The 13,953-nt window shown below is 42.5% G+C and overlaps 1 protein-coding gene across 4 annotated transcripts in view; it reads left to right on the forward strand.

Moving 5' to 3' along the window:
• The first annotated feature begins 427 nt into the window (after positions 1 to 427).
• Positions 428 to 13,953, forward strand: part of DENND2B (DENN domain containing 2B) — a 145,606-nt gene continuing 132,080 nt past the window's right edge. The window contains exons 1-2 of one of the 4 annotated variants that reach the window (XM_036121403.2): positions 428 to 469; positions 715 to 848. The gene's annotated coding sequence lies outside the window, so the exon portion shown is untranslated. Of the gene's footprint in view, positions 470 to 714; positions 849 to 977; positions 1,056 to 13,953 lie in introns of those variants that run through there. The other 3 variants (XM_036121407.2, XM_078058427.1, XM_078058423.1) reach the window with 3 other exon arrangements.

Raw genomic sequence — 13,953 nt, forward strand, 5'->3', positions numbered from 1 at the left:
ACTGCTAGTATTCCATTGCTTATTTAATGACACCCTATTCTAGTTTTGGGTTTTGCAAGCTCAATGGAGTACTTAAAATAAAATCTCTGAATGCCCTCTGAACTTTTGGTTCAGATCAGACTCCTTGGAGCCCTAGTGCTTTCAGAGTTTCTCGGCCACTGCTGCAGTTCCAAATGTAGCTTCTTGTCATGTCTTTTTGGGTTTTGCAGGGCTCCCCCAGGCCAAGGCCTGGGAGAACGGAAAGAGCTCATCGGTTTGTTTGAAGGCAGGCAAACTGTACAGGCAGCTTTTCCCAGACTCTCCCAACTCCGGCTTTTCATGCATACCAGCAGAGCCGCTTTTTTCCTCCAGTGATTGAAACCATCTGGACTGCAGGGGGGTCACGTGTGTATGAGAAAATGACATAAAGTTTCAGACCCCCTTGTGCTTTGCTCCAGATCCAGACAATTCTTGTTCGGTTGGTGCCGAGGTGAGGGCTGACCAGTTTGAGGGCCAACTCCTCATCCTGCCTCCCACCCCCATTTTCCCAGCCCCGGTTCCCCCTACCCCCTAACTCCGTACTCCTAGCGCGGTTTTCTTGTTCCCTCCAGTGCCTCGGAGCACACCCCTCCACCGGGTTCCAGCAGCCCACCCTCTCCATCTCGGGTGGAGGCACACTTCCTCCACGCCCCCCTCCACTCAAATCCGTGCTCCCTCCCATCTCTCTCCCTCCAGCCGGGCCACAGCCCCGGGCGCGGATGCCTGCCCGACCACCGCCCTCTCTCCCGGAGCGGCTCCTCCTCCGGGCTGCACGGCTCCAGACAAGCCCTCATCATTGCGAGCGACCAGGCTGGCTGGGGAGCTCAGAGGTAAGTGCGTCCAGCCGCCGCCCCGGCTTTCCCAGCCGGTCTGTGTGTGTGTGTGTGTGGGGGGGGGGGGTTGGAGGAAGGGAGGGTTGCCCGTGCCCTTATTCCAGGAGGGGCGCCGGTTCCGCTCTGCCGCGCCCTGCCCGCCGCTGCAGTCCTAGTCCTTTCCCCGCTATTCACCGCTCCTAGCCCCGGCCGAGTTCCAGCTCCGTGAGTATTCGCGCCGGGCGCCCACACTCGGGGGGCCTCTGCAGGCTCAGAGGAGCAGGGCGGAGGGGCAGCTCCGCGGGGCTGGTGGGGACTGCCCTCCGGGCGGTCGGTCGGGGCAGGCTCTGCTTTCCGGCGGGGCTGGGGCCACGCAGTTGGGGGTGGGGAGCCGCGAGACCAGGGTCTGGGGAAGTGCGGAGCTGCGGTGCGCAGAGCAGACTGCTGGCAGTCCCGGCGGGCCTGGGAGTGGGCTCGGCACGCCGCCCCGTCCCCTGGACTCGCCCAGGCTGCACTGCTGTGGCTGTCGAGCCCTTACCTGGAGCTGTGGTAGCTTGTATGCAGGCTCCTTGAGGGACACACACACACACACACACACACACACACACACACACACACACACGGAACTCAAACAAAGGAAAATTAACTTTGCACTCTATCACTTCAACAAATTAAACTGCGACTATTGATGAATGATTAGCTTTCCTTTTTTGCCCTTCTCCTAAAGTGCACTAAGTATTAAAGATGTATTTTTTAAGTGACTCAAGACTAATGGAATACACTTTAGCCAGTGTTTGTGCTACCTTATCCAAGAATTTAGTAATTTAGTAGAATTCAAGAGACTGAACATTTTCAAGTGTTTCTACAGAGATTATTTTTCTGGGATCTTTTATATGAATGTCGTTCACAGTTACTTGAATATGAATAAAACAACTTCTTCATTTCTTCACTAAGTGAGAGAATTTGCCTTAATGCTGCCTAGTCTAGTTCTTGATTTTATCCCTATGCAGGTGTTTCTGTTGTTTAGACATCAGGGTCTTGGGAATGGGAAAGAGGTCATTATCTCATCTCTAGGACAGTGTTGAGTTATCTCTTGCATCCACACACTTGGACTGGCCATCTTGGGATAGGGCCACAAAATTAAAACCCAAGTGACTGTGTTATTTATTTATTTTTCCTCCAAGTAATATTTTCAGAAGGTGAATCCCTTCACCGATGAAAATTTTCAGAAACAGGGGTTTCTAAAGAATCAGAAATAGTTTAGGTTCCAGAAAGCTGATCAAAGGTAGAGAGACCAAATTGCTCACAGTCTGTCTCTAGTGCTGAATTAAGGACTGCACAAAGCAAGAGCTCAAGAGGAGTCTGTTGAATGCAGGGAGTGAAGTAAAGGCTTCCTGGACTCTGCTGGCTTGTCTGAGTGTTCCCCTGTGACTACGTAGATATAAGCTTCCTTTTCATTTATCCGGTAACTCTCACCCTTGGAAAAAAACTCCGCAAGATATGGGGGAGATTTGTTCAAGTGTATATGGGAAGTGGTATTCTCTTCAAAGTATTTTTTATGGATCAATTAGTGATTGGTTGAAAATTAGTAAAAACTTTGCTCTTGGGTTTGTGGGCTCATTGGAGAAAGAGGAGTGACACATAAGAGAAGAATAAAAATCTTCGATCTGTTGGCTTAGAATATAAGAATTAATTATAGAAGCTCAGAGGAGAAAAGGATTATGAGCCAGGGTGGCTTCCTAGAAGAGAAGGGATTTCAGCTGGGCCTTAAAGCAGAGTGTGGCTCTAAAACTGGTGGAGAGTTGCTGGGGAGAGTTTCCAAGAAGAGAGAGAGTAGATAATTTATTTGGATTGGAGCTGGCAAGAAAAGTAATACTTTCTGAGCGTCTTACTCTGTGCCACATGCCATGCTCTCTCTTTCATCCTCTAGTCATACGAAGTAGGTATTGTTATTCTTGTCTCAGAGAGAGGGGATTCTTGTTTTAAAGAGAGGAGATCCAAAAGATGAGTAACCTGCCCAAAATCACACAAGCAGTGAGTGGTACAGCTGGAATTCTAACTCCTGGTTGTCTTCCTCTAAAGCTTGTGCTTCCACAGCTGCCTTCAATAATGGGTAGGGGGACGTTCAGTTGAAGCGGACTGGTCAGCTTGAATTCTGGCTCAGGAGCTGGAACTTTATCCTATACACATTCTCGGGCTTTTAAAGATTTTTGAGAAAAGGAGTGATGGGCAAAGCAGTGTTTTTAAGATTAATGTGACATCAGGGTACAGCAATATGGTATGCTTATCACAGGTAAGGTGCAAGATGTAGTTCTTAATTCAGGAGGTTAAAAAACGTGAAGGTAGCAAAGATACCTGGGTGTTTAAATTCCTGCCCCATTTAACCATAGCCTCCAATAGCTTGATTCCCAGGGTAAGAACTCATTGCACTGACCACAGGGCTGCTGGGGATCTAGAAGAGAGCTGGATCTGCCCAGGCAAACATTGAACTGGAACGTGTATGTGGAACAGCACGGCTGGCGGTTTATCCTTTATACTCCCCATGTGGGTTGCAATGCTTTGGTGAAAGTTTTTCTTTCTTGTACGACTACCCTGGGACAGAGATCAATGTTGTCATTTGTTTAAGAGCCTTTACTAGGTGGCGAAGTTGAGCTCCCAAACCAGGGCCTCTGCCCTAAAGATCTCATTTAAGTTGAGGTGTCCTTATCCCCCAATATTCCCTTGTTTCTTAAAAATGCTGAATTTTAAAATTTGGTACTGCCAAGGGCGCCTGGGTGGCTCAGTTGGTTAAGCGACTGCCTTCGGCTCGGGTCATGATCCTGGAGTCCCTGGATCGAGTCCCGCATCGGGCTCCCTGCTCGGCAGGGAGCCTGCTTCTCCCTCTGACCCTCCCCCCTCTCATGTGCTCTGTCTCTCTCATTCTCTCTGTCTCAAATAAATAAATAAAATATTAAAAAAATAAAAAAATAAAAAAAAAAATAAAAAAATAAAATTTGGTACTGCCAAGATAAAAATGAATTGAGATTACCTTTCTTAATAAGACCAGTTAAGAGAAAATGCACATTTATTTCACTTTTTGTTATGGAGGAGCAATAGAGGCCTCTGGAGAGTTACTGTGTGGAATTTCGAAGGAATGGGAAAGCCAGGATTTAGAGATGTGCAGAGCTCTTCCTACCCCTCTGCATTTCTTACCAGTTAATTGTGTTGTTCATATACACAGCTAGGGAGCTTACAGGGCCTTTGAATACCCAAGTTTATAGCCAGACCCTTTGATTCTCTGCAGATAATGGGCTCAGGAAGGGCAGTAGTGGGTGGAGCCATTTTATTAGAATTGTCTCCCACTTTGAATACAATCTAGATGTCTGGTTCTTCCTTATGCAACCTCTAGGCCTTTTCCTCTGAACTTGTCAGTGCTCTGAAGACTTGGTTTTTAGGCAAGGAATATGAGGTAGTGGGGAAGGGGGTTCTGCAAAAAACGCAGAAAAATCAAGTTTGTCAACTAGAGAATTTTTATTTTAATTAATGCTAGAGTCAACCATAGTTTTTTGTAACCTACAAAATGTAAACCCAAAATATGATCTTAGTTCTCTGTACCCATTTTTACCTTAAAGAGTCTCTAACTGGAGAGCTTGCCCCATTGAATGGGGCTTTGATAGGTAAAATTCTCACCAGCAGCTCTAATCCTGTGAGGACGTGACCCAGTTTGGGTTTTGTATCTTAGAAGGATGTGACCTCTCAGGGCACCTGGGTGGCTCAGTCGTTAAGCGTCTGCCTTCTGCTCGGGTCCTGATCCCAGGGTCCTGGGATCAAGCCCCGCATCGGGCTCCCTGCTCGCCGGGAAGCCTGCTTCTCCCTCTCCCACTCCCCTTGCTTGTGTTCCTGCTCTCGCTGTCTCTCTCTCTCTCTGTCAAATAAATAAAATCTTTAAAAAAAAAAAGAAGAATGTGACCTCTCAGTGTAGGGGATTTAGACTCCAAAGATATGGGTTAAAGTTCCAGCTTTGCCACTTTTATTTGGAAGTGTCTGGAGTTTGATGTCAGGGGGATCTCTTAGCTCAGTTATTCTAGTTCTTCTAGAGGAGGGTAATCCCCAGGTCCAGCCAGAGTTCATGCCCTGATAGTCCCTTGGTTCCTTCTCCTAATTTGTAATCTTGTGTCACCTGAAAGCCATTTTGTTTTATCTGTAGCCTGTGGTTATAGATCAGAAAGGAAAATCAGCTAGGATTTCCTCTAGAGAATGGCTAATTTCCTTATTAGTTGACCAGTGATCTTTTGGTAGGAGTTTTTGTGAGAATGCTCTTGAGGTTAGTTTTGAGAATTGGGGTCTCAAATAGTGACTTTGGCATTGCTCTTATTTAAATGTCAGAGATGTTTATTTGCATTTTTGGTTCATTGCGTACTCAATGTTTTTATATGTGGTAAGCATTTGTTATTTTTATCATTTATTAAAGGAGTGATATAGATTTTCTAAGGTAGCTGAATGCTTAGAAAAATGTGACTGGAATATCCTTTTGGTACTCAGATATGATCTCCTAGTGTGGTAGAACCATTTGACCATTTTAACTCACTCTGCCTCCAAATATCCTTAAATCTCTCTCAAGTGATTTGCTGTCTCTCAAGAGATTTCATAACCTCTCTAGGAAACATTTTCTGAGCTTTCCAGACTGATGATTACAGATTATCTCCTTGTAGTTAGCCTGAGTTTTCTTTTAGTGTTTCTTACTTTCACTGTTTTCCCATCCCTCTTCAACACACAGATGTTCACAGAATGAACAAGTTGTCTTTCAAGGACTCCAGTGGCAGCTACCAAATGTGCAGATTGCCCCTCTGGACTCATCCTTTCTTTCCCTTTGTCTGGCTAACCAAGCTGAGCACTTTGTATTTTTCTTTACACATCTCTCTTTTTAGACCTATGATTATACTTGTTGCTTTGTTTTTTGTTTTATGCAGGAAGTCAGTATCAGATATGATAGCAATTATAGCTTTCGGTGAAGAGAGCCTTTTGGAAATAAAAGTGCTTTCCCCCCCCATCAGCGTGAATCATTGTGTAATGTCTATAAACTCTGGAAATGATCTTCTAAAAAAATTATCAAAAGAATTTTGCCTAAGTCCTTTAAGAGCTTAAAAAGAATCCAGCCTTTGTAAGACTACACTAAAAGTAACAGATTAACCCAATCACGGCCTTTCTAGAAGTGTGGGAATCATTTGTTTATACCAGAATTTAGGATCCCCAAGCAAATATGATAGAATGAATCTACTAACCCTTTGTTAATAGCATAAGCAATAAAAACTTTTTTAGTGGACTCTTGTGATAAAGGGCCATAGTGCTTAGAATATGCTGAGAACCCTGATTGTCAGTGTTCTGGAAACTAACTTTAAGTGTACAGGTATAAATGTTGGTGGCTTTTTGTCTTTCTTTGGTGTAAAGTTGGGATCTTGGATGTTAATTGAGCGAAGGACAAGTTTGAATCTAGATATTTGTGGATTTCCCCCACTTCTCCCTATTCTTCCTTATCCTAAAGGCTAATTGGAGTGGAGCAGAAAGTGCCTTTCAAAAGGGAGTCAATGTCTTGGAATGTTTTGTCAGACACTTGTCTGTATTACTGTCATTCATACACTCTTTCTTGTGTTCAACATTTGTTGAATATCCACTGTGGAAAAAGCACTGGGCTAGTGCTTTCAAGTGTCTGTTTGTTCTCTCACTACTTTTTTTTTCAGTGAACATGCTTCATATTAGGTGTTTGAAGAATCAGTGAGTGGGTAAAGTTAAGAAAGTAGATGGGAAATTATTTTCGGATGTGGGTGTTGGATACCTCCTGATTGGAATGCTGCTGTTGAGAAGTGGCCATTTGTACATCACTCTGCCCTCTGGTTTAGGTGCTGCGATGATCCTTGACAAGGAGGCTGAACTTGGGGGTATATTTTTTAGTGAGTGAACAGGGCCCAGTTACTTATTTCGCTGTCAGTTGTGTTAGATTACATTTTCTGTTGCCAGGAACTCCACTTAGCATAATATCCCCTGCATTCGGAAGTACCAGGTAGTTGGTAGTAAGGACTACCTGGAGAAGGTTTTCCTGAAGGTGTGGTTTGGCCATGGATGGATTCTAGGTGCTTAGACCCAAAGGGCTTCTACACAAACCAGAGTGATTCTAACACTGGGACCCAAGAGGGATGGAAGTTCTCTTAAAATGTTGTACTGGTACGGGAGGGATGTCAAAGCTTTTGTTTCTCAGTGGACTCCAGAATCTGTACACAGAGACCTAGAGATGAAGAAAACCCAGCTTACAAATGAATATTTAATACTGTATAGGGCTAGGGAGAGCATGGAAAAATGGGTTTTAAGATCAGAGGGTTCATTTGTGTCCTTAATGTCAAATTAATCAGAAATATCAGTTGTGAAGGTTTTGTTTGCTCCTTTTCCCCCCACATTTGTATTTTGACAGGTCTTGAAATTGACATTGTCTTGAATTAGAATAGTATTAGGACCAAAATGTTTATACAGAAAGTGATAGTAGAGTTATGGGAGATGGGCAAAGGCCACTTTGTATCTTATTTCAAACCATTTTTAAAATCCCCACGAGTACCTCAGTGGTCAGAATTAATTTGAAATTGCTTTGCTGAGAGGTATTGGTAAAATAACATTTATCAGCTTTGGTTTATTCCTGGTTTAGATATGAGCAAGAAAGCCAATTTGGGAGCAGTATCATCTGCCCAGCCCTGCCCACATTCAAGTTGCCTACTTACTAGTTCCCATGTATTTGTCACTGTTACTGGTCCCTGAGGGCCAGGGTAGATCTCAGGATAAGAGGCTCAGACTTGGTTGAAGCCACATCAAAAGGTATGTGGCTGGCTCAGTTGGTAGAGCATTAGACTCTTAATCTCAGGGTTGTGAGTTTGAGCCCCACGTTGTGTGTAGAGATTGCTTAAAAATAATATATTTATATAAAGGGTTGGACCTGGTAGGTCACCAGGGCCGTGGGTGTGGGGAGATGGGTGGATGGGACAAGGAAGAAAACTGAAGGGCATATAGTACTGTGGAAATTGAGTAAAGAAATGAAAAAGTTAGGATTCTTTTTTTCCCTCATTGACTTAGACCTTTGTTCCGTTAGAAATGCTTATCACTTGAGGTCATTTTATGAACACTCACTGTAACTAGCTGAAGGCGCTGTGATTCCTGTACATTGATGAGAAGAACCCTCCTAGATGATTCTGTGGATATGTATTTGGATTATTTCCATTTTCTTTCCCTCTTTTTCTCCTAAATTGTGATGCTATTTTTTTTTTTTTTTTTTAAGGAATATTCTGGCTTTAGTGTCTGGACATATTTAGGGCTATGGGGACTGGGGGTAGGGGCACTGAGTGTGACATGTTGCCAGGTATGAGAGGCTTTACGCCCAGACAAATTTCCAGGAAAGAGGGGACAGAAAGGTTTATATACAAAGTCAGAAGGGAAAATGGCATGGCATGTGGTGTAACTGCTTTGGCCATTGTGACTGTCTCTGCTAAGATGGGGCTGATGGTTGGATTATGGAGTGGTACTGAGAATAATTTATAACCTACATCATTCCTTGAAGAAGATTTTTTTTTCTTTAAGAAAAAGCATAGTGCATTATATTAATTTTTGTTTTGAAATTTATATGACATATCCATAAGTGAGCATACAGAGAAATGAGCTTTCTTGAGAACACATAGCGCAAAAGATGAAGAGCCAGGATGTGAATCTAGACAGAGACTGAATGCCAAGCCCTTAATTGGTTCTGTATAGCCTCTAACTGGTCTTGACTCCTCTACTCCTATCCCTTTACAGTGTCTTCTCTACATAGCAACCAAAGTATTATGTCTTTCTCCTACTTCAGCCCTCATATGGAATCCCACCCATCACACTTAGAGTCCAATTGCCAAGTCCTTAAGTGCTGTAGCCTGTAGTCCTCCCACCTGCTGTCCACCGTCCTCCCCATCTCTTCTGTCACAGAGCCTTTGTCCTGTACCTGGGATACTCTTCTTGAATAGCTAGTTTGTACCCTCCTTCATTCAGGTGTCAGCTCAAATGCTTTCCCTGAGGCTTTCCCTGACCATCCTATGTAAACCGCTCTTAGTGAATCTTTAATCCTTCCTTTGTTTTTCTTCCTAAAATTATACCACGTATTTGTGTGTTTTTCCTGTTTGCTTTCACAAATAAATAAACTCCATGAGATGAGGGAGTTGGTTCATCTGTTTACTGGTATCTTTACTTTTTAGAACAGTACATGGAAAGTTTTCTTTAAATATTTGTTAAATGAGTAAGTGGTGTCATTTGCATTTGATGTTCATGTTTAACATGACTTCACTTGGATAAAAATAGCAGAGGGGAAAGGGATATATGGGTGATACATACAGGTCTGGGTCTTACTTGGTTTTACATTTATTACCAGGGCTTTGCCATAATATCTGGCCAAGAAAATGCTTAGAAAATGAGTTGAGGGGCACCTGGGTAGCTCAGTCGGTTAAGTGTCTGCCTTCGGCTCGGGTCGTGATCTCAGGGTCCTGGGATCGAGCCCCGTTTTGGGCTCCCTGCTCAGCAGGGAGTCTGCTTCTCCCTCTCTCTGTTCATGTTCTCTCTCTCTCTCTGTCTCTCTCAAATAAATAAAATCTTTAAAAAAAAGGAAAGAAAATCTGAGTTGAACGAATGCACTGTTTGATTTATTTTGGATTTCTGACAGGAGTTCAAAGAAGGGAGAAAATAGTGTGGACTGGAGTGCTGAGAGAAAATTTGTGGAGGCCTTGAAGGCAAGATTGAATTTGGTTGGGTGTATAGGAATGGTAGAGGTGGGTTTGTTATTGTTGTTTATTTTTTTTAAAGATTTATTTATTTGAGAGAGTGCACAAGTGATTGGGGGAAGGGGCAGAGGGGGAGAATCTTCAAGATGAGTCCTTGCTGAGTGCAGAACCTGATCCCAGGATCCCAAGATCAGATGTCCCGTTGTTGTCTTTTAAAGCAGGAAGGACTATTAGGATGATCTAGTTCAGTCTTCTTGCTTATAAATGGGGAAACCAAACCCAGGGAAGCATAGGACTTGTCCAAAGGCACACATGGTTTTATTAGAACCATACCTGGAATTCAGGTATTTTGATTCCTAGGTTAGTTCTCTTTCCTCCATATAGTGCTGCCTTCAGAATCAAGGAGGAGCTTTGGGGGTAGGAAGTGACTAGGAATATTGAGAGCAAAGGCCCAGAGGCAGAAAAAATGTTGGCTGTGTGGGATGGAAATTAGGTCATCCTAATTTAATCAGCAAGTTTATGAAAGAGATCCATGGGAGATATAGTAGGCTGTAGAAGCTGGATAAGACCAGATCCTGGAGGATTCTTTTTTTTTTTTTTCCCCTTAAGTAATCTCTATTCTCAATGTGGGGCTTGAAATCACAACCCGGAGATCAAGTGTTGCATGCTCTACCGACTGAGCCAGCCAGGAGCCCCAGATCCTGGAGATCTTGAGAATTATCTTGGAGACTTTAAATTTGGAATGACAGGGAGGCATGTGAAAATACTTTAAATATTGTTCTGTATTTTCTTTCCAGTGAAGGTGACCAATAATGTAGTACAGAAAATGGATTAGAATTGAAGAATACTTTGGAGTCTTGGAGGAGTTAGAAGGCCCTTATAACAATCCAGGTATTAGTATAGTTTGGGGCCTACTAACATTTCAGTCGGTTTTGTTTTTGTTGTTGGAAATTGTGTGTTTTTGAAGATGATATATAATTTTCTGACAAGATGTGTGTACCCAGATTTCTAAGAGAGTTTGGGAATAAGAACCAGTATTTTACTTTATTCAATTTTGTATATGTTCTAAATGAAATTTTAGTATCTAAATGGCAATCCCTCTTAAGAAACCTGGGTCAGGTTAGGAAAATAGGGATAGAAGATAACACTATATACTAGGTGTGAAGCTCGTGGTGGAGGGTATGGGGAAGGGCAGAAGTTGCAGATGGACAATGAATGGGAGCAGCTTCCAAGAGAGGATGTGGACCTCTCTGTCAGAGCTGCTGCATCGTGAACGTGGCTGGAGAGTTAGGAATCCAGGGACCTCAGCCTGGCACTGGATTTTTTTTTTTTTTTTTTTTTTTAAGGACATTCAGCAGAAGTAAGACCAGTCTCCTGGGCCCACAATGTTTTGGGTGGATGGGTTGTGTTGAAACCCTGGCCCATTCATGTAGTCCACATAAGTTTATTTTTTTTTAAGATTTATTTATTTATTTGGGGGGACAGAGAGAGAGAGCGCATCCTAAGCAGACTATGCACTGAGCTCAGAGCCAAAGTGGGGTTTGATCCCACAACCCTGAGATCATGACCTGAGCTGAAACCAAAAGTTGGTCATTCAACCAACTGCCACCAGGCGCCCCATGCAGTCCACATAAGTTTTCAACTGGAACTGATGAGAATAGATTGATACAACCCTTACCAGGCCAGCATATTGGCACAGGGTATGATACTTTAAAAGTTTTTTCCATCCTCAGGAATCTTTTTCCATCTCTAAGGAAAAACTGTAAAAGTCAGTGTGCAAGTGAGAACACAGACCTTTAAATAATATCTCATATTGGATCTGAGAGTTTGGGTTGCAAAAAATCCTAGAGCATTAACATCCAACAAATACTTATTGAGCAGGACCTGTTAAACACCTCATAATGTGCTAAGTATTGGGGTTTTAATCTTTTGATCATATTGCGTCAAGTGTTATTGATATTGATATTAACATTTGGTTCTATTTCATGTTAAGTTATTTTAGCCCCCAAAGTTATATAGCTCAGTCCATAAACCCTCAGTTCAGACTGTTCACTTATGCTTGCATTCATTTGTTGACTGTTTACTATGTAAGAGGCAATATGCTGAATGCTGAGGCAGTTTTGAAGATGAACGAGGATGGGTGAGGGTCCTCAACTGGTCCGCTGGAATTTACCAGGTAGATCTGGTAGCTGTGCAGTTTCCTGGGATTCCTAGCCACGAGGAGAGTGTTTCAGCAGTGGTGCATCCCTCTTCACTTGTTCTGCCCATCCTGGGTTCTCCCCTGTCTGCCTTGCCTCTGTTCCCTAACCCTATCTTTAAATTTAAGAGAAATGAAAATTACTTCTTTGCCATTAAATTTGCAAAGTTCCATTAAGGGCAGCACTTCTCTGATGAAACCTTTAATAAAGTTTGAAATGTTTCCAGGAGAATCTCTTCTGTCTGTGTAATCCCAAAGAAAAGGCTTCTCCATGAGAACTTTCCTCCTTCCTCTGAAAGTTGCTTTGCCTACGGAGTGGACACAGGGTATGCAGTATTCAGTATTTCTCAGGCTCTTCACTTCTGCCTGCTTCATTGGCTCTCTGTGGGGATGCCAGGAGGGGCTGTTGTTTTGTTTGCTTACAGTGAATGACACAAATCAGAGGGAGGCAATCGTGCTAAATTTTCTCAACATTTGGAAAAGCAGCTGCTCAACAAAAGAGAGGCAAAAGAAGATGGATACAGAAGAGTGTTAGGTTGAGCCTTTGCATTGCCAACTGGAGTGAGGTTGTGTTCCCCTTCTTTGCTTGGCATCTGGAGCCAGCTTGTCCACTGTTTGTTTGAGATTTGCTTTACTTATTGGTGTCTGAGCTCTTAATGGAAAGTTACAAAATATAAAATAATCTTTCTCTTCAACTTTAAATTGATTCTTTTAAAAATATAATATGTGCATTGTAGTACCTTATAAAAAATTAAAAGATTCACTCCCTATCACCTAGAGAATCACCACTGTTAATATCTTAGTGCACCCTCTAATCAGTCTTTCTCTGGGCATATATATGTACATATTTGTATTCTGTTTTTAGAATAAAGCAAGATCATACATACTATTTTTCATTCTATCTTATTTTCAATTTTCTCCACTTTTCCAGGTCAGGACATTTTAATTTTAACTAATGCCCAGACCATATTTCAGATTTCCCCTATTGACCCTTAAGTATCTTTATCATTTTTTCCATACCAACATCGAACCTGTAAGTACACACTGTATCCGGTTGTTATGTCCTTTAAACTTCTTTTAATCTCACCTAGGCTCTTTAGTATGATACTATTTTGTTGAAGAATTATCCTTAGTAGGTTCCTTCAGTTGAGTGCTGACTCTGTTACTTGTGTATTGCTAAGGGGTTTGTTTGTAGATGTCATCTCATTTAACCCTTGCAACAGCACTGAGAAGCATGTTTTTTTATTCCTGATTTTGTATACGCTCTTCCTGTGTGATCTCAGCTATCTCCAGGGCTTCAACTCTTTCCTTTATGGCAGAGGTACATCACTTGTATCTCAGTGGTTACCCTGACAGCATGAGTTCTTGAGCCAGATGTCCTGGGTTCAAATCCTTTTTCTACCACTTATCAGATGTGATCCTGGACAAGTCACTTAACCTCTCTATGCTTCAGTTTCTTCATCTGTAAAAGGGCTAGTAATAGTGCCTACCTCCTACGGTCTTTGTGAGGATAAATGAATTAATACATGTAAAGTACTTAGATGACCTAGCATGTAGTTAGTGTGTATAATCATTGCTACTGGACAGCTGGATGATCCACAGGCATCTCAAATTTTCCCTGTTCAGTACTTACCTCTGTAAAGCTGCTCTTTCTTCTCCTGTATTCATGAGCTCCTTTAAGGATATCAGAGTCATCTCTGATTTCTCCTCTTTCTTCAGTAATCGTACTCAAAGTCTTGTCATTTCCATTTCCCAAAAGTCCTCCTCACTGTCTTGCCTCCAACCCAGTTAGAAATTTGACCATCGTTTTCCTGGAATGCATCCTCAGTGTCTCAGAAGGACTGCCCCTGGATGTTCTTGTCAGTCTCCCAGCCTGTTCTTCAGAGTGATCGTTCTAAAATGGTTTTATTATCATAGTTTCTTGCTAAAAACTCTTTCCTTTTTTATGAAGAATAACATAAAGTGCACAAATATTAATCATATAGCTTACTGGATTTCAACATTTGTATTGACCCATGTAACCCCCACTCAGATCAAGATAAAGAACATTTCCAGCACTCCGGATGGTTGCTTTATGTCTCTTCCAAGATAGTATCTGCATTCCTACCCCCAACCACTCTTCTATTACCGTTTGTTATTGCCTTTTTTTTTCCAAATCTTTACAACTACT

This window comes from Halichoerus grypus, chromosome 11, assembly GCF_964656455.1.
Source record: "Halichoerus grypus chromosome 11, mHalGry1.hap1.1, whole genome shotgun sequence".
Lineage (NCBI taxonomy): Eukaryota > Metazoa > Chordata > Mammalia > Carnivora > Phocidae > Halichoerus > Halichoerus grypus.